Source organism: Pleurodeles waltl, chromosome 8, assembly GCF_031143425.1.
Source record: "Pleurodeles waltl isolate 20211129_DDA chromosome 8, aPleWal1.hap1.20221129, whole genome shotgun sequence".
Classification (NCBI taxonomy): Eukaryota; Metazoa; Chordata; class Amphibia; order Caudata; family Salamandridae; genus Pleurodeles; species Pleurodeles waltl.
Genome location: NC_090447.1, coordinates 1,500,979,108 through 1,500,999,112, shown reverse-complemented (window position 1 = coordinate 1,500,999,112; position 20,005 = coordinate 1,500,979,108). Strand labels below are relative to the sequence as shown.

Genomic DNA, 20,005 nt, shown 5'->3' with positions numbered 1-20,005 from the left:
TTAGTCTCAACCTCTTTCGTTTGGGGGGGGGGGTTGTGTAAGGAAATGCCTCCTTGGCATGGTTACCCCCTGACTTTTTGCCTTTGCTGATGCTATGTTTTGAATTGAAAGTGTGCTGAGGCCTGCTAACCAGGCCCCAGCACCAGTGTTCTTTCCCTAACCTGTACTTTTGATTCCACAATTGGCACACCCTGGCATCCAGATAAGTCCCTGGTAACTGGTACCTCTGGTACCAAGGGCCCTGATGCCAGGGAAGGTCTCTAAGGGCTGCAGCATGTATTATGCCACCCTGGAGACCCCTCACTCAGCACAGACACACTGCTTACCAGCTTGTGTGTGCTAGTGAGAAAAAAAGGAGTAAGTCGACATGGCACTCCCCTCATGGTGCCATGCCAGCCTCTCACTGCCTATGCAGTATAGGTAAGACACCCCTCTAGCAGGCCTTACAGCCCTAAGGCAGGGTGCACTATACCATAGGTGAGGGTACCAGTGCATGAGCACTGTGCCCCTACAGTGTCTAAGCAAAACCTTAGACATTGTAAGTGCAGGGTAGCCATAAGAGTATATGGTCTGGGAGTCTGTTTTACGCGAACTCCACAGCACCATAATGGCTACACTGAAAACTGGGAAGTTTGGTATCAAACTTCTCAGCACAATAAATGCACACTGATGCCAGTGTACATTTTATTGTAAAATACACCACAGAGGGCACCTTAGAGGTGCCCCCTGAAACCTAACCGACTATCTGTGTAGGCTGACTGGTTCCAGCAGCCTGCCACACTAGAGACATGTTGCTGGCCCCATGGGGAGAGTGCCTTTGTCACTCTGAGGCCAGTAACAAAGCCTGCACTGGGTGGAGATGCTAACACCTCCCCCAGGCAGGAGCTGTAACACCTGGCGGTGAGCCTCAAAGGCTCACCCCTTTGTCACAGCACAGCAGGGCACTCCAGCTTAGTGGAGTTGCCCGCCCCCTCCGGCCACGGCCCCCACTTTTGGCGGCAAGGCTGGAGGAAACAAAGAAAGCAACAAGGAGGAGTCACTGGCCAGTCAGGACAGCCCCTAAGGTGTCCTGAGCTGAAGTGACTCTAACTTTTAGAAATCCTCCATCTTGCAGATGGAGGATTCCCCCAATAGGATTAGGGATGTGACCCCCCCTCCCCTTGGGAGGAGGCACAAAGAGGGTGTACTCACCCTCAGGGCTAGTAGCCATTGGCTACTAACCCCCCAGACCTAAACACGCCCTTAAATTTAGTATTTAAGGGCTCTCCCTGAACCTAGAAATTAGATTCCTGCAACTACAAGAAGAAGGACTGCCGAGCTGACAAACCCCTGCAGAGGAAGAACAGAAGACACCAACTGCCTTGGCCCCAGACTTACCGGCCTGTCTCCTGCCTTCCAAAGAAACCTGCTCCAGCGACGCTTTCCAAGGGACCAGCGACCTCTGAATCCTCTGAGGACTGCCCTGCTTCGAAAAAGACAAGAAACTCCAGAGGACAGCGGCACTGCTCCAAAAGAACTGCAACTTTGTTACAAGGAGCAGATTTAAAGACCCCTGCAACTCCCCGCAAGAAGCGTGAGACTTGCAACACTGCACCCGGCGACCCCGACTCGACTGGTGGAGAACAACCAACTCAGGGAGGACCCTCCGGCGACTCTACGACTGTGAGTAACCAAAGTTGTCCCCCCTGAGCCCCCACAGCGACGCCTGCAGAGGGAATCCCCAGGCTCCCCCTGACCGCGACTGTCTGAACTCCATTTCCCGACGGCTGGAAAAGACCCTGCACCCGCAGCCCCCAGCCCCTAAAGAAACGGAACTTCTGTGCAGGAGTGACCTCCAGGAGGCCCTCTCCCTTGCCCAGGTGGTGGCTACCCCGAGGAGCCCCCCCCCTTGCCTGCATCGCTGAAGAGACCCCTTGGTCTCCCATTGAAAACTAAAGGAAACCAGACGCTTGTTTGCACACTGCACCCGGCCGCCCCCGCGCTGCTGAGGTTGTACTTTCTGTGCTGACTTGTGTCCCCCCCGGTGCCCTACAAAACCCCCCTGGTCTGCCCTCCGAAGACGCGGGTACTTACCTGTTGGCAGACTGGAACCGGGGCACCCCCTTCTCTCCATTATAGCCTGTGTGTTTTGGGCACCTCTTTGACCTTTGCACCTGACCGGCCCTGAGCTGCTGGTGTGATAACTTTGGGGTTGCTCTGAACCCCCAACGGTGGGCTACCTTGGACCAAAAACTGAAACCTGTAAGTGCCTTACTTACCTGTTGAAACTAACAATAACTTACCTCCCCCAGGAACTGTGAAAATTGCACTAAGTGTCCACTTTTAAAACAGCTTATTGTGTTTTATGTAAAAAGTATACATGCCAAAGTAATGATTCAAAGTTCCTAGAGTACTTACCTGCAATACCTTTCAAAAGAGCTATTACATGTAAAATTTTAACCTGTGGTTCTTAAAATAAACTAAGAAAATATATTTTTCTATAACAAAACCTATTGGCTGGATTTGTCTCTGAGTGTGTGTACCTCATTTATTGTCTATGTGTATGTACAACAAATGCTTAACACTACTCCTTGGATAAGCCTACTGCTCGACCACACTACCACAAAATAGAGCATTAGTATTATCTATTTTTGCCACTATCTTACCTCTAAGGGGAACCCTTGGACTCTGTGCATGCTATTCCTTACTTTGAAATAGCACATACAGAGCCAACTTCCTACACATCACCACTAAAATATTCAAATGAATTGCTTTCTAAGCTAAAGGGCACAAGTTGCCGGCCTATGGTTAAAATAACATGCCCATAAAAAGCTGCTAAAACAACCTTACAACAATACTGAGAGTATGGAGAGGTCCTTTTGTAGGAGAAGATTGAAAAAATTTGGTAAAGTGAAGCTTGTAATCGCAGATGTTACAGCCAAAAGGAAAGCATCCTTCCAAGAAAGATGATGTAAGAAAGTTTTTATGAAAAGTTTCAATCAATCAAAGAACCTCTTATATGTGATAGGGCAGTATTCAAATCCAACAGAGAAGGTTTCCTTATTTGGGGCGGGGAGACTAATGCCCTGCACAATGCCCTTAACCACAGGGATTTTGAAAATAAGGGGTTTGTGAAGGACATTTTCTGTAGGGAGTAATATTAATGAGATGGACTTTAATGGAGGAAGATGTGTTCGAATTAAGCAGATATAGAACAGCAGGTAGTCTGATCAAAGTTTTATCCAGAACATCAAATGCAAAACTTCTTCCACTGGAAATAGTAGGAATCGCTTGTAGGAGTCCTTTAAGTTCCTCTTAAAATGTACATAGAAACCTGTTGAATATTCATGTGTCCATACTGAATGAACTCAGGAATACAGCCAACAAATTCAAGTTTTAGACTGGCCTCTGAATTTGTGGAGAAGACCCCGGTCTGTCCGGCAGCCACCTGTGTGGGTATTCTGATAGGTGAAGATGTCCTTGAACCACCACTGACAGGGCCACTCTAGTGCAATTAGGATAATGCTGTCTCTCTAGAAGGGTGGCGAGATGAGAGGCCACTGAACCAGTTGAATGGGTGGAAGGGTGTAAAGAAATGTGCCTGACTTGGCATTCCTCTGTCCTTGCCTTGCAGTCGGACAGCTTGCTTTAAGGAGACTGCAACCCTTCAGATGGAAAGATAAGTCTCCAAATAATAAACCTTTGCTTTTTAGTTATCCAGAACCTCCCCATTTCCCTGCTGCCCACTCCAGCAAAAATTCTCGACAAACACATCAATCAGGAAATAGACCAGTTTCTTACGGATCATGAGCTTTTTGTTACCTCTCAAAAAGGCTTTAAGATGAACCACAGCAACAAATTGGCACTGATTGCTGCGGCAGATTCTATTCACCCAAAGTGGATCAGGGAGGGGCAACTATTCTGGTCATGCTGGATTTATCTGCAGCCTTGGACACAACATCTCCACCTCGGCTGGTGCAAAGACTGCGACAGGTTGAGCTGAGGGGTTGATTTGGAAATAAACCTTCTAGAATCCTTTCCGGTGAATAGGACCCAAACGGTAAGCTGCAGGGACATCAGGGCTCTTTCCAGCTTCCCTTTGGAGTCCCGCAAGCATCCTCCCTCAGTCCTACCTTATTCACTCTCTATGTGGCCCCTTTGGTGAGACTAGTGCGATCCTTTGGCTTTCAGGTGTTTTCCTATATGGACAAAACAGAAATCATTGTTTCCATATCCAATGACCGGCCAGGGGTGGCGGATAAGTTCAGGTCCTGCATAACTGAAGTCACTATTTGGAGGAGGGAGAGCTGGCTTAAAATGATCGCCAAGAAGATGGATATTATGGCCTTTGGAGCAAGAATTAGGTTTGGACTGACCTGTGGTGGCCTGAGACATTTGGTCCCTTACCCGCTCCAGCGGCCTTCACAAAAATCTGGGTGGGATCTTTGATAATACTCTGGCATTTGACTCTCAGGCTAACAGAACGGTGAGCTCCTGCTTCTGGATTATTAAGAGCTTGAAGAAGATTCTTTCCTGGGAGTTAAGAGTTTCTGTGGTCATTGCGCTTATTACATCTTGTCTTGACTACTGTAATGCCCTGTATTTAAATGCCAACCAGTATTTGCTCAAACTCCAGGTCATCCAAAATGCGGTCCCTCGGTTGGTCCTGGGTGTTCCAAAACATCTCTCGATGAGGGATGGATTGTGGACACTCCATTGGCTACCAGTTAGGAAACGGGTGATTTTTAAAGCCCTTTGTTTGGTTTATAAGGCTTTTCACCAGCAGGGCTTAAGCTATCTGAGAACCACCTTGAACTAGTACTTACCAAATTGAGAGTTGAGATCTGCAGGGCGGTGGAGAGTGATTGTTCCCAGGTTCTGGAAGGCTAGATGGGGTGAAAAGTATTTTCGGTGGCAGCGGCCAGCTTATGGAACACTCTCCCTCAACATATTTTGAGTCTCAATTCTTATTCAGTGTTTTGCAGGCTCATGAAAACTTGTTTTTTTTCCACAAAACTAGTGCTTTTGTTTGCTTCCGCCCTTTGGTGATAGCGCTTTGATGTCATTTTGGTTTTATGCACTTTACAAATTCTAATTCAAATTCAAACTCAAATAGTGCAGAATCTAAACTGGACATGATGTTGATTTCTCGTGTCTGACATGCATTACTAAACGTCTGAGAGTTGAGACTACTGTTTGGAAATTTTGGCAAGCTGGTTGATTTGTTGACATCTTGACTATCCAGTTGTCTAGACTTTATAGACTAGGATATTTATTCTGAGATGTACTGCAACAGACATGCACTTTGAAAATGTTCTTGGTAAAGATTTCAGGCCGGATGGAAGGACCTGTATAGATAATGGTGGTTGCCAATGATAAATCTCAGTAACTTCCAATGTTTCCTGGCTACAGGCATGTGAAAGTATGCATTCTTGAAGATTAATGGAGCATAGTCAGTCTCCCAGACATAGCTGGGGCAGATTTAAAGTAATGCTAGCCTCTTAAATGTTCTGTTCCATATCCATTTGTTTGTCAGTTTTGGGTCTAGACTGGGTCTCAATTAGTTCTAAGGCCATTTACTTCTCACCAGAAAGTAGCAGAAATACATTGCAAGACTTTTTGGGGAGAGGGAACTGTCTATACAGCACGTTCTGCAGCAGAATGTTTACTTCTTGCTGAAGTAACCCGAGATGTTGTATGATACCACCCTTGGTGGGACTGCTGGAAGAGGATGGTTGTATTGAGGGAGTAGCCATTTCAAACAATATTCAACACCCATACGTTGTTTGTGATTGAACTCCATTCTACCAAGTTATTTTAAATGCTTCCCACAACTAGAGTGGGTAACAGACGAGGAGGAAGTGATGAATCACTGCTTTGTGCCTGAAGAGGGCTTCTTTACTGCCGTAGCTATCTCGTAGCTACGTTTATCTTTGGGCTTGGCTTCTCAGTTGGTGATAAGGCATTTGTTGTTCTTCAGGCCACTCAGAGGTTTGAAACCCCTGTTGGAAGTACCAATGACAGTAAAGATTGTATGTGTGTTTTTCTGCTTTTTCCTCTTTCATGAACCTATAATTTTTAAGGTCTCCAACACTGATTTCATGAGGGGTATTTCATTGTCAGTATGACTGACAAATAGTATAGTGTCTGAAAAAGATACGTTTAGAATATATTGTTGCGTCTCTGTGTTGAAACCTGTTAATCTCAATGAAGATGAATGCTGTAGATTCAGACTATGACAATATCCATTCTGAATAAGTCTGTATCTGCCCTGATGACATGATTAGGTACCATCATATCTTCATTTAGAACTTCCAAGAAATCTTACTTGCGATCCCTTGGTAAGTCATTGGAAAACTGTTGGAGAAAGTCCCAGAGTGATTTATCCTATCAACCGTGGAGAGCCATGGTACCTATAGTTTTCATAACTGCTGCAGACATGCCTCACATCTTCCTCCTTACTGCACTGAGTTTTCGTCTCTCCTTGTCTGATAGAACACCTGGAGGGGCAAGTACTGGTGTGATGTTTCTTAGCTGTTGACAATACAAATGTATCTGGAATAGAGTCCAGATAAAGAGAACGAAGGTCAGTTTTGAGGCCCATGTTTATTCAAGTCAGGTTTAGTATGGGCAGGTGTGAAAAAACAACTACGGAGCCGGTTCCAAAAGACCAGGCCCAGTGGGAGTGAAGGCCTCAAAGCAGATCTTTGCTGAAAAGTTTCAATAATCGCCAAAGTTGTTTTTGTAGGTGATGGCAGAGGAACATTCCATTTCTTAGCCTTGCAGATAAGAACCTCCTAGAACATGTTAACGTTCTCACCCAGAATGATTCTTACAGAAGTTGTCTTAAAATTGTGGGCGGTTTTCTGCAAGACTCAGATTCACCGAGGACAATATTGTTACTATGAGTGCTCCAAATCGATGTCTGACTTACAGTACCTGGAAGAAGTAGTATGCTTGAATGGTGTGAAAGATAATAAGTGCAGGGAATTCCTCAAAAGAAAATGCTTCTGTGATGAAAGGAGTGTATTATATGGTGTGACTGTGCGACCTCACCATGTAATACACTTACATACCTCTTAAGAATCAGTACGTTTAGCTTCATAAACTCTCTAGCTCAACCTTATGGAGCTGTGGCTCTGAACAGCAAGGCTTACACAAAGGAAGAAGTGTAAAGCACTTAAACAGCATCAAAATAAGAAATACAATATCAAGAAAACCGCAGCCAATTTATAACAAGCATTGGCAAAGTCAATAGGTCTCAGCAATTTGAGAGCTAAGTTATGTTGAATAGCAGCATGGCTAATTGTCATAAAAAAGCGTTATGGCCCAGCATGCGCTGTGTTCCAAACGCACTTATTTGAAGGAACTTTCATGCACGATAACGAAGAACAAAGTTCTGGTGAAATTACAATTTTTGTGCAAGAGCACACTGCACTGTATTCTGAACTTACGTATTTGAAAGCGCTTTCATGCCATATAATGAAGAAAAAATCTAAGAACCCTTTCCCTGCGGTGTAGAAACTTGCAACCGTGCCCTTAACTTCATGAAGGAAAAACTCCCTTTCAAACCATGCCCTTCTGCAAGAATTATCTGAACAGACAAAGAGCATTTCAAAAGAAGATGGGATTTAGCGAGTGAACTCCTTATGTCTTTTAACAGAAACAAAGGACAGGACGCAACCCGAAATGTTATTGTGTTATTTTGCTTGCTTTAAAGATTGACCTAACATTTGGATTTTCTGGGCATTTACACCCTTTCCTGAAAGCACTCTACTGACAATATTACATGTCCAAAGAAAAAGTGAAACCCAGCTGTCAGTCTACACATCTCTCCTGTCTCCTCTCCGGTCGGTCACAACATTAGACAACAAGCATCCCTCAGCCAGATGTAGTGGTGCAGGGGCACGTAAATGCCGATCACGTGACTTCTCTGTCCGGAAGCTTTGGTCTTTTCTCGGCAGAGCCATGGTTTACAATAAATAGAAACAGCAAGTAGGGTAGTTGGCGGGGCAGAGGAGTAGGAGATGGCAGGCGTGATTAGAGTATCATCGGCAACTATTCAAGTTCGTCAAAACTAAAGCCATCTTGGAAAGACTACAAAAGCAGAAAATGGTCTGGAGAAACTTAAAAAAATGCTCTAGAGAACCAAACATATAACTGATGTTTACTTTAAATGTATAGTTTAGGTTATTGGTAAGCAGTGAGCATTTGGTTATGAAGTAGCTTGATTTTTTCTTTTTTTTTTTTAGCTATTTTGTTTCAAATCCGAATTAAAAAAAAAAATATATATATATATATATATATATATATATATATATATATATATATATATATATATATATATGGAAAATGTCACTTACCCAGTGTACATCTGTTCGTGGCATTAGTCGCTGCAGATTCACATGCTGTGCACAGTCCGCCATCTGGTGTTGGGCTCGGAGTGTTACAAGTTGTTTTTCTTCGAAGAAGTCTTTTCGAGTCACGAGACCGAGGGACTCCTCCCATTTCGAGTCCATTGCGCATGGGCGTCGACTCCATCTTAGATTGTTTTGCCCGCAGAGGGTGAGGTAGGAGTTGTGTATACTAGTAATAGTGCCCATGCAATGGAGTGAATGCGTATGTACATAATAAAGTTTTAAGTAATATATTTACAAATGTTTAAGATCTACTTCTAAACGGCTACAGGCTCCCGGGGAGGCGGGTGGGCGCATGTGAATCTGCAGTGACTAATGCCACGAACAGATGTACACTGGGTAAGTGACATTTTCCGTTCGATGGCATGTGTAGCTGCAGATACACATGCTGTGCATAGACTAGTAAGCAGTTATCTCCCCAAAAGCGGTGGTTCAGCCTGTAGGAGTTGAAGTAGTTTGAAATAATGTTCTTAATACAGCTTGACCTACTGTTGCTTGTTGTGCAGTTAGCACATCTACAAAGTAGTGCTTGGTAAATGTATGAGGCGTAGACCATGTTGCTGCCTTACATATTTCGTTCATTGGAATATTTCCTAGAAAGGCCATGGTAGCACCTTTCTTTCTGGTTGAGTGTGCCTTTGGTGTAATAGGCAGTTCTCTTTTAGCTTTAAGATAGCAGGTTTGAATGCACCTAACTATCCATCTAGCAATGCCTTGTTTTGAAATTGGATTTCCTGTATGAGGTTTTTGAAAGGCGACAAATAATTGTTTTGTCTTTCGAATTAGTTTTGTTCTGTCAATGTAGTACATTAGTGCTCTTTTGATGTCTAATGTATGTAGTACTCTTTCGGCTACCGAATCTGGTTGTGGGAAGAACACTGGTAATTCTACCGTTTGATTTAGATGGAACGGTGAAATTACTTTTGGTAAAAATGTAGGATTGGTCCGTAGAACAACTCTATTTTTGTGTATTTGAATAAATGGTTCTTGAATGGTAAATGCTTGAATCTCACTCACTCTTCTTAGAGATGTGATGGCAATTAAAAATGCAACTTTCCACGTTAAGTATTGCATTTCACAAGAGTGCATGGGCTCAAAAGGTGGTCCCATGAGTCGTGTTAGGACAATGTTGAGAGGTTCCATGAAGGAACTGGTGGTGTTCTTGGTGGTATAATTCTCTCTAGGCCTTCCATAAACGCCTTTATGACTGGTATCCTAAACAATGAAATTGAGTGCGTAATTTGTAGGTAAGCAGAAATTGCCGTAAGATGTATTTTAATGGAAGAGAAAGCTAGGTTAGATTTTTGCAAATGTAGTAAGTATCCTACTATTTCTTTTGCAGATGCGTGTAAAGGTTGAATTTGATTATTGTGGCAGTAATAAACAAATCTTTTCCACTTATTTGCATAGCAGTGTCTAGTGGTAGGTTTTCTAGCTTGTTTTATGACCTCCATACATTCCTGTGTGAGGTCTAAGTGCCCGAATTCTAGGATTTCAGGAGCCAAATTGCTAGATTCAACGATGCTGGATTTGGATGTCTGATCTGTTGTTTGTGTTGTGTTAACAGATCTGGTCTGTTGGGTAGTTTGACATGAGGTACTACTGAAAGGTCTAGTAGTGTTGTGTACCAAGGTTGCCTTGCCCATGTTGGTGCTATTAGTATGAGTTTGTTTTGACTCAACCTGTTTACTAGATATGGAAGGAGAGGGAGAGGTGGAAAAGCGTACGCAAATATCCCTGACCAGTTCATCCATAGAGCATTGCCTTGGGATTGATCTTGTGGGTACCTGGATGCGAAGTTTTGGCATTTTGAGTTTTCTTTTGTTGCAAATAGATCTATTTGAGGTGTTCCCCAAATTTGAAAGTAATTGTTTAGTATTCGGGGGTGAATTTCCCATTCGTGGGTTTGTTGGTGATCTCGAGAGAGATTGTCTGCCAACTGGTTCTGAATCCCTGGAATAAATTGTGCTATTAGGCGAATGTGGTTGTGAATCGCCCAATGCCATATTTTTTGTGTTAGGAGGCACAACTGTGTCGAGTGTGTCCCTCCTTGTTTGTTTAGATAATACATTGTTGTCATGTTGTCTGTTTTGACAAGAATGTATTTTTGGGTTATTATGGGTTGAAATGCTTTCAGCGCTAGAAATACTGCTAACAGTTCTAAGTGATTTATGTGAAACTGCCTCTGATGTATGTCCCATTGTCCTTGGATGCTGTGTTGATTGAGGTGTGCTCCCCACCCTGTCATGGAAGCATCCGTCGTTATGACGTATTGTGGCACTGGGTCTTGGAAAGGCCGCCCTCGGTTTAAATTTGTACTGTTCCACCATAGAAGCAAGATGTATGTTTGGCGGTCTATCAACACCAGATCTAGAAGTTGACCCTGTGCTTGTGACCATTGTGATGCTAGGCACTGTTGTAAGGGCTGCATGTGCAATCTTGCGTTTGGGACAATGGCTATGCATGAAGACATCATGCCTAGGAGTTTCATTACCATTTTGACTTGTATCTTTTGTGTTGGATACATGGCCTGTATTACCTTGTGAAATGTTTGAACCCTTTGTGGACTTGGAGTGGCAATTCCTTTTGCTGTGTTGATTGTTGCTCCTAAGTATTGCTGTGTTTGACACGGCAACAGGTGTGACTTTGCGTAGTTGATTGAGAAACCTAGCCTGTGAAGGGTCTGTATGATGTAGTTTGTGTGCTGTGAACATTGTCTTAGCGTGTTGGTTTTGATTAACCAGTCGTCTAAGTACGGGAACACATGTATTTGCTGCCTTCTGATATGTGCAGCTACTACTGCAAGACATTTTGTAAAAACTCTTGGCGCAGTTGTTATTCCGAATGGCAACACTTTGAATTGGTAATGTATTCCTTGGAATACGAACCTTAGGTATTTCCTGCGTGAAGGATGTATTGGTATATGGAAATACGCATCTTTTAGATCTAATGTTGTCATGTAGTCTTTCTGTTTGAGCAGTGGGATTACGTCTTGTAACGTGACCATGTGAAAGTGGTCTGATTTGATGTAGGTATTTAGTGTTCTGAGATCTAGTATTGGTCTCAGAGTTTTGTCCTTTTTGGGTATTAGAAAGTACAGTGAGTAAACTCCTGTGTTTTTCTGTTGAATTGGAACTAATTCTATTGCGTCCTTTTGTAGCAATGCTTGAACTTCTAGTCCTAGAAGATCTATATGTTGTTTTGACATATTGTGTGTTTTCGGTGGGGCGTTTGGAGGGAATTGGCGAAATTCTATGCAATAACCATGCTGGATAATTGCTAAGACCCAAGTGTCTGTTGTTATTTCCTCCCAAAGTTTGTAAAATTGGCTTAGTCTTCCCCCCACAGGTGTTATGTGATGGGGGTGTGTGACTTGTGAGTCACTGCTTATTTTGAGGGGTTTTGGGGCCTTGGAATTTTCCTCTATTTTTTGGGAATTGGCCCCCTCTAAATTGCCCCCGAAAACCTCCCCTTTGATATTGACCCTGGTAGGTAGGCCTTGTTTGTGAGGTTGTGGTTTCCGTGGGTTGACCTCGAAACCCTCCCCTAAAAGGCGTTTTCCGAAATGTGCCTCTGCTCTGCGGGGAGTAGAGTGCGCCCATGGCTTTGGCTGTATCGGTGTCCTTTTTGAGTTTTTCGATGGCAGTGTCTACCTCGGGCCCAAACAATTGCTGTTCATTAAACGGCATATTGAGCACAGCCTGCTGGATTTCCGGTTTGAACCCAGAAGTGCGCAGCCATGCGTGCCTTCGTATTGTGACTGCAGTGTTTATTGTCCTTGCAGCTGTATCTGCTGCATCCATGGAAGACCGTATCTGATTATTTTAGATACTTTGTCCCTCTTCCACCACCTGTGGCGCTCTTTTTTGGAACTCCTTGGGTAAGTGTTCGATGAAATGTTGCATTTCATCCCAGTGAGCCCTGTCGTATCTTGCCAAAAGTGCTTGTGAATTGGCAATAAGCCACTGATTTGCTGCTTGTGCTGCAACCCTTTTTCCCGCAGCATCAAATTTGCGGCTCTCCTTGTCTGGAGGTGGTGCGTCGCCTGAGGTATGAGAGTTGGCTCTCTTACGAGCCGCCCCCACAACTACTGAGTCCGGTGTTAGTTGTGTTGTGATATATATTGGATCTGTGGGCGGTGGCTTATATATTTTCTCCACCCTTGGAGTTATGGCTCTGCCTTTAACTGGATCCTGAAAAATTTGTTTTGAATGTTTTAGCATTCCTGGGAGCATGGGAAGGCATTGATACTGGCTATGGGTGGAGGATAGGGTGTTAAAGAGAAAGTCATCCTCAATTGGTTCCGAATGTAAGGAGACATTGTGAAACTCGGCTGCCCTCGCGACCACCTGTGTATAGGATGTACTGTCCTCAGGTGGTGACGGTTTTGTAGGATAAGAGTCTGGGCTATTGTCAGACACTGGAGCATCGTAGAGGTCCCATGCATCGGGATCATCCTGACTCATTGTGGTATGAGCTGGTGAGTGCATTAGTGGTGGAGTTGTTGCTGGTGATGCATGTATTGATGGTGGTGGAGACGGTGGTGGGGTTGTTTTCCTTGCCACCTTTGCTTGTGGTTGCTTGTCCTTTTGTTGAAAGGCAAGTTTCCTTTTTATTTTGATTGGGGGAAGAGTGGTTATCTTCCCCGTGTCCTCATGAATATGAAGTCTTCTTTGCGTGTAGTCAGGCTCTACCGCTTGAAGCTCCTCTCCAAATCTGTGTAATTGGGAGGTTAATCCTTGTTCCTCTGTATAGGAACTAGTTTTCGGCTCCGAGGCTGGCTGTTTCGGAACCGAAACCTTTTCGGAAGTCTTTTTAGGCTCCGAAGAAACCTTCTTTGTTTTCGGCGTGGTGTCTCGGTGCCGAAATTCTTTGGTGCCGCTGTCTCTGTGCCGAAGTTTCTCGGAGCCGCTGTCTCGGCTCCGAGGTTGCTGTGTGGCGGTATCTCGACCGGAGTCGGATGACTTCGACACTAGCATGCCCTTTTTCGGTGCCTTGGATGAGTCACCTAGTTTTCGGGTTAAGCCATGGCCTGTTGGCGGTGGCGTCCCCTGGGCTTTTGTAGACTTCTCATGAGTCTTGATTTTCGACGTCTTACTCATGGTTTGGTGTATTTCTTCGGCATCGAGTTCTTCAGAATCCGACTCGCGGATGGAGAAAGCTTCTTCTTCCTCCTCGAAGCGTTCTTGACCTGTCGGCGTGGACGCCATTTGCAGTCTCCTGGCTCTTCGGTCTCTCAGCATCTTCCTCGACCGAAACGCTCGACAGGCTTCACAAGTATCCTCCTTGTGCTCGGGGGACAAGCACAAGTTACAGACCAGATGGTGATCCGTATACGGATACTTGTGATGGCATTTTGGGCAGAAGCGGAATGGGGTCCGTTCCATGAGCCTTGAAGTCGCACATGGCCGGGCCGACCAGGCCCCGACGGGGGATCAAAAAAACCCCGAAGGGCCACCGGAGCTCTTCAAAATTCGGTGTTGATTTGTTCTAACTAACCCGATACCGAACGCAAACAATACTGATGTTTTTTTCTGAGATTCTAACTAACTTTCCGACCCGAAACACGGAGCGAAAAGGAACACGTCCGAACCCGATGGCGGAAAAAAAACAATCTAAGATGGAGTCGACGCCCATGCGCAATGGACTCGAAATGGGAGGAGTCCCTCGGTCTCGTGACTCGAAAAGACTTCTTCGAAGAAAAACAACTTGTAACACTCCGAGCCCAACACCAGATGGCGGACTGTGCACAGCATGTGTATCTGCAGCTACACATGCCATCGAACATATATATATATATCCACAGCTATATCAGTTTATTTTGCTGTGTTCACCTCCTGGCTCGAACTTCATTGCACAAGAAATGCCAATAATGAAATGGTCGTCCTCAGCTACACTGGTCTGACAGAACTTTTTCATGTCCCTAAGATATAAGGCGAGGTTTGAGCCAGAGGAGCATTTAAAAAGAAAAGTAAACAGGCGCCTTCGGGGAAAAAGAGTCTGGCATTTAATCTCAGTCTTTGAATGCACAGCAAATGAGAGTAGATAACAAGATTTACAGGCTTAATAACAGAGGAGCTGGGAGCAAAATAAGAGCGTTTGTGTGAATTGGTCTTAGACAAAGAAAAAAGTATTTCCTAAAACAGATGCTAGAATGAGACCAGTGGAATGACATAGTAATTGATCCATGCTCTCGGGGAGGGCTACACACAGGAAGAGGCATGCCACATGCATGCCATGGACAAATATGGAGAAAGAATACGAGAGTGACGATGGAGCCAGAAAATGGGAAGCCTATGGGCAGGCTGAAGCCCACAAAGTATATATAACATGTCTCGAATAGACAGCGCAAGCGCTGTGTTGCTGAGACTTAAAAATACACACTATTTTTATGTATTGTTAGACACCACTCGAAAAAGATAAACTTCCAGAGATACACATTTTTTTATCTAACCATGAACAAGCATCGACAAAGTCAATGAATTTGACACTAAGAAACTTTTCACTAAGAACTTTGGGCTAGTTGTATTGCAGTCAGCTAGAGTTACTTTGGGCAACCAACTCTGGCCTGTCAGGGAGACCAGCAAGGTGCTCAGAAACAGTTTCCCTGGCGGGAAAAGCAGACTTCAAGCAGTTCCAGGCACTTTATCTCTTTGCTGTAGGCTCCTATGGAATGGTCCTGATGCAGGGGATGATGAATGCGCATGATGCCTATGGATGCGATAGAGTTGGCGGGGGTCGTCCAGCCGCTACTACTTAGTCCAAGAAGGGGGTGAGGTGGACCTGGTCTCAGGGTTGACATCCTTCAAAGTGCTCTTGGTTCTGGTAGGAGTACAGTCGCCACTGGATTACAAGTCACCCTGTAACGCAATCATTTAACTCCTTCACTGAGAGATAATTCATCTTCTGGGCAACCAGGCTGCACTCCAATGACTCTACCGGGTCCAGAAGACTTGGTGCAACTTTGAGTGTCGAGTTCTTGTCTCTGGTGCAGCACAGTGGTGGCTGTCTGAAGATTCTGGGCTATCAACTTGTAGGCTTGTTCAGGTTTTGTGACCCTGTGCTGTCAACAGGTCAGCCAACTGACCCTTGGAGTCTCTTTCTTTGGCTGGGCTCTGGAGATGACTTCTCCATTAGTAGGACCTATATTATTCTAACCACCAGGTTCAGCAGGTTCAGTCTCTTTTTGCCGCTTCCACAGTGCATTGGTGGACAGGGGTTGGCAGATTTCTTATTGCCAGTGCCTACTGACTATGCTGGTGTCATACTCTCACCCTTGCATTATGCTAGGGTCAGGCAGCCAGGCAGGCACTTCTAGTGACACATGCACTAATGCCAGACCTCGTGGAGGCCCAAAGCTTAAATTATTGCTGCCCTGGCCAGCCCTTATCTTGGGCCTTTGGTTACACCCCAAGATGACGTGCAGTAGTGTCACTTTTTGTACCAGCCCTGGGTGGCACGAGCATCAGCCCGGGGCGTGTCTGCATACCAATTATTAATGCCTCCCGCATTCTTTCCCAAGTCATGACAACTTATAAAAGGGTGGGGTTAACTTGCCTTCTCAGCCTCTACAAGTCATTGAAGCTACTCAAAAATGTGGAACTTTCTGAGGCCCAACCCCTAGCCACAGTCATCCATCGAAGCTGCTGGCGTCATTTCTTCTTGTATCCAATAGAGCTGGCCTGACCTATTATCTGGAGGCCAGTCAATCTCAGTGAGTCTCAAGTACAGGACTTGAGAGGGGATCCAAGCAAGAACTTTGAAGAAATGCTGGCAAGTGACTAGTTACTACAGATGGATGAAGGGCCTGTTAAAAATAAAGTAAACTTTCCCAAAGATTGTCCACAGTCATGGTTGGTGTTTACTTTCCTTCTTGTAACTACAAGGAATCACACTGAGGCCTTACTGTTTGCCGTTCTAATTTAAATGTGCATGAGACCTCCTTCATAAATAATAACTGAAGGCAAAAAACACTGTAAGGAAATGCCTCCTTGGCATGGTTACCCCCTGGCTTTTTGTCTTTGCTGATGCCAAGTTATGATTTGAAAGTGTGCTGGGACCTGCTAACCAGGCCACAGCACCAGTGTTCTTTCCCTAAAACTGTACCTTTGTCTCCACAATTGGCACAACCCTTGGCACACAGGTAAGTTCCTTGTAACTGGTACCCCTGGTACCAAGGGCCCCGATGACAGGGAAGGTCTCTAAGGGCTGCATAATGTCTTATGCCAACCTAGGGACCCCTCACTCAGCACATGCACACTGCTTGCCAGCTTGTGTGTGCTGGTGGGGAGAAAACGACTAATTCGACATGGCACTCCCCTCAGAGTGCCATGCCAACCTCACACTGCCTATGGCATAGATAAGTCACCCCTCTAGCAGGCCTTACAGCCTTGAGGCAGGGTGCACTATACCACAGGCGAGGGCATAGGTACATGAGCACTATGCCCCTACAGTGTCTAAGCAAAACCTTAGACATTGTAAGTGCAGGATAGCCATAACACCATATTGGCTACACTGATATCAAACTTCTCAGCACAATAAATGCCCACTGATGCCAGTGTGCACTTTATTGTAAAAATACACCCAGAGGGCATCTTAGAGATGCCCCCTGAAAACATACCCGACTCCAGTGTGGGCTGACTAGTTTTTGCCAGCCTGCCGCACACCAGACACGTTGCTAGCCACATGAGGAGAGTGCCTTTGTCACTCTGTGGCCAGGAACAAAGCCTGTACCGGGTGGAGGTGCTTCTCACCTCCCCCTGCAGGAACTGTAACACCTGGCGGTGAGCCTCAAAGGCTCACGCCCTTTGTTACAGCGCCACAGGGCATCCCAGCTAGTGGAGATGCCCGCCCCTCCGGCCACTGCCCCCACTTTTGGCAGCAAGGCTGGAGGAGATAATGAGAAAAACAAGGAGGAGTCACTCCCCAGTCAGGACCGCCCCTAAGGTGTCCTGAGCTGAGGCGAGTCTTACTTTTAGAAATCCTCCATCTTGCAGATGGAGGATTCCCCCAATAGGATTAGGGATGTGCCCCCCTCCCCACAGGGAGGAGGCACAAAGAGGGTGTAGCCACCCTCAGGGCTAGTAGCCATTGGCTACTGCCCTAGAAGACCTAAACACACCCCTAAATTGAGTATTTAGGGGCTCCCAGAACCGAAGAAGATAGATTCCTGCAACCTAAAGAAGAAGAAGGACTGCTGACCTGAAGCCCTGCAGTGAAGACAGAGACGACAACTGATTTGGCCCCAGTCCCACCGGCCTGTCTCCCTACTTCGAAGAAAACTGCTACAGCGACGCATCCAACAGGGTCCAGCGACCTCTGAAGCCTCAGAGGACTACCCTGCATCTAAAGGACCAAGAAGCTCCCAAGAGCAGCGGCCCTGTTCAAGAAACTGCAACTTTTGGAAACAAAGAAGCAACTTTTAAAGACCACACGTTTCCCGCCGGAAGCATGAGACTTTCCACTCCGCACCCGACACCCCCGGCTTGACCTGCAGAAAACTAACTCTACTGGGAGGACTCCCCGCCGACTGCGAGCCCTTGAGTAGCCAATGTTGACCCCCCCTGGGCCCCCACAGCAACGCCTGCAGAGGAAATCCAGAGGCTTCCCCTGACCGCGACTGCCTGCTTCAAGGAACCCAACGCCAGGAACCCACACTGCACCTGCAGCCCCCAGGACCTGAAGGAACCGAACTCCAGTGCAGGAGCGACCCCCAGGCGACCCTCTGCTTAGCCCAGGTGGTGGCTACCCCGAAGAGCCCGCCCTGTGCCTGCCTGCACCGCTGAAGAGACCCCCGGGTCTCCCCAATGATTCCTATTGAAAATCCGACGCCTGTTTGCACTCTGCACCCGGCCGCTGAGAGTGTACCTTCTGTGCCTGCTTGTGTCCACCCCGGTGCCCCACAAAACCCCACTGGTCTGCCCTCTGAAGTCGCGGGTACTTACCCGCTGGCAGACTGGAACTGGGGCACCCCTATTTCCATTGAAGCCTATGTGTTTTGGGTACCACTTGGACCTCTGCACCTGACCGGCCCTGAGCTGCTGGTGTTGTAACTTTGGGGTTGCCTTGAACCCCCAACGGTGGGCTACCTCGGACCCAACTTTGAACCCTGTAAGTGTTGTACTTACCTGTGAACTTAAGTTACTTACCTCCACCAGGAACTGTTGATTTTTGCACTGTGTCCACTTTTAAAATAGCTTATTGCCATTTTTGCCAAACTGTAGATGCTATTGTGATAATTCAAAGTTCCTAAAGTACCTAAGTGAAATACCTTTCATTTAAAGTATTGTTTGTAAATCTTGAACCTGTGGTTCTTAAAATAAACTAAGAAAATATATTTTTCTATAGAAAAACCTATTGGCCTGGAATTGTCTGAGTGTGTGTTCCTCATTTATTGCCTGTGTGTGTGTGTGTACACCAAATGCTTAACACTACCCTCTGATAAGCCTACTGCTCGACCACACTACCACAAAATAGAGCATTAGAATTATCTCTTTTTGACACTATCTTACCTCTAAAGGGAACCCTTGGACTCTGTGCATGCTATTTCTTACTTTGAAATAGTACATACAGAGCCAACTTCCTACACAGGGTAACATACTCCGTTTGTAGCATGTGTAGCTACAGATACACACGCTATGCATAGACTATAAATCAGTCTCCCTTGTAAGGTTGTGGTTAGCCATGGGATGTTGCAGAACACTGGAAGAGTGTACGTAGGACAGGCTTGCCTTCCTGGGCTTGCTATTTTGCTAGAACATCCACACTGTAATGTTTAGCAAGGGTGTGTGGTGAGGAATGTGGACGTGGAAGTGTTGCAAGCTGCCTTTTGGCTTTGGCATAGCATGCATGTATGCATTTGATTAGCCAGCAAGCTATTACCTGTTTTGACACAGCAGAACCTTTACAGGGGGTTGAGAAGGACACAAACAACTGTTGAGTCTTATGAAAAGCTTGTGTCCTATCTTTATAGTACATTAAGGCTCTTTTAACATTGTGTATAAAGTGCCATTTCTGCTACTTTGGCTGGATGTGGGAAGAACATTGGTAGTGGTAGGTTTGATTGAGGTGAAAAAATGATATTACCTTAAGTAGGAACTTTGGATTGGTACGAAGAACTACTTTGTCAGCACTTATCTTGAAAAAAAGGTTCTTTTAGGGTCAACACTAGGAACTCACTTACTCATCTACGTGAGGTAATACCCACTTTCCATTACAGGAATTGCAAGGTGTATGAATGAAGGGGTTTGAAGGGAGTCCCCATCAACCTTGTGAGAACTTGGTTAAGATTCCAGGATGGGGAAGGGATGACCCTTTTGAGTCCCACCATGGAAGCTTTAATTAAAAGGTTTCTGAACAGGGAGGAGTGTGCACTGCAGCTAAGTGTAAGTGAATTGAACTATAAGTATAAGCTAGACTTGATTTTTGTAAATGGAAAAGATAGCAGACAATGTCTTGTACCTGTGGTTTTAGAGAACTGATGTGTTTGGAAATGAAGTAATGTACAAACTGTTTCCACGTGGCTGCATTACAAGCCCCAGCGGTGGGTTGAAGATATCCATACACTCGGGGGTAAACTGTAATACCCAAACTCTAGGATTTCAGGAGCC

The 20,005-nt window shown here is 45.5% G+C and overlaps 1 protein-coding gene across 11 annotated transcripts in view; it reads right to left on the bottom strand.

Annotated features, from left to right (window-relative positions):
- POU2F1 (POU class 2 homeobox 1) overlaps nucleotides 1-20,005 on the bottom strand; it is a 511,154-nt gene that overhangs the window by 202,851 nt on the left and 288,298 nt on the right. The gene's annotated exons all lie outside the window — the stretch shown is intronic.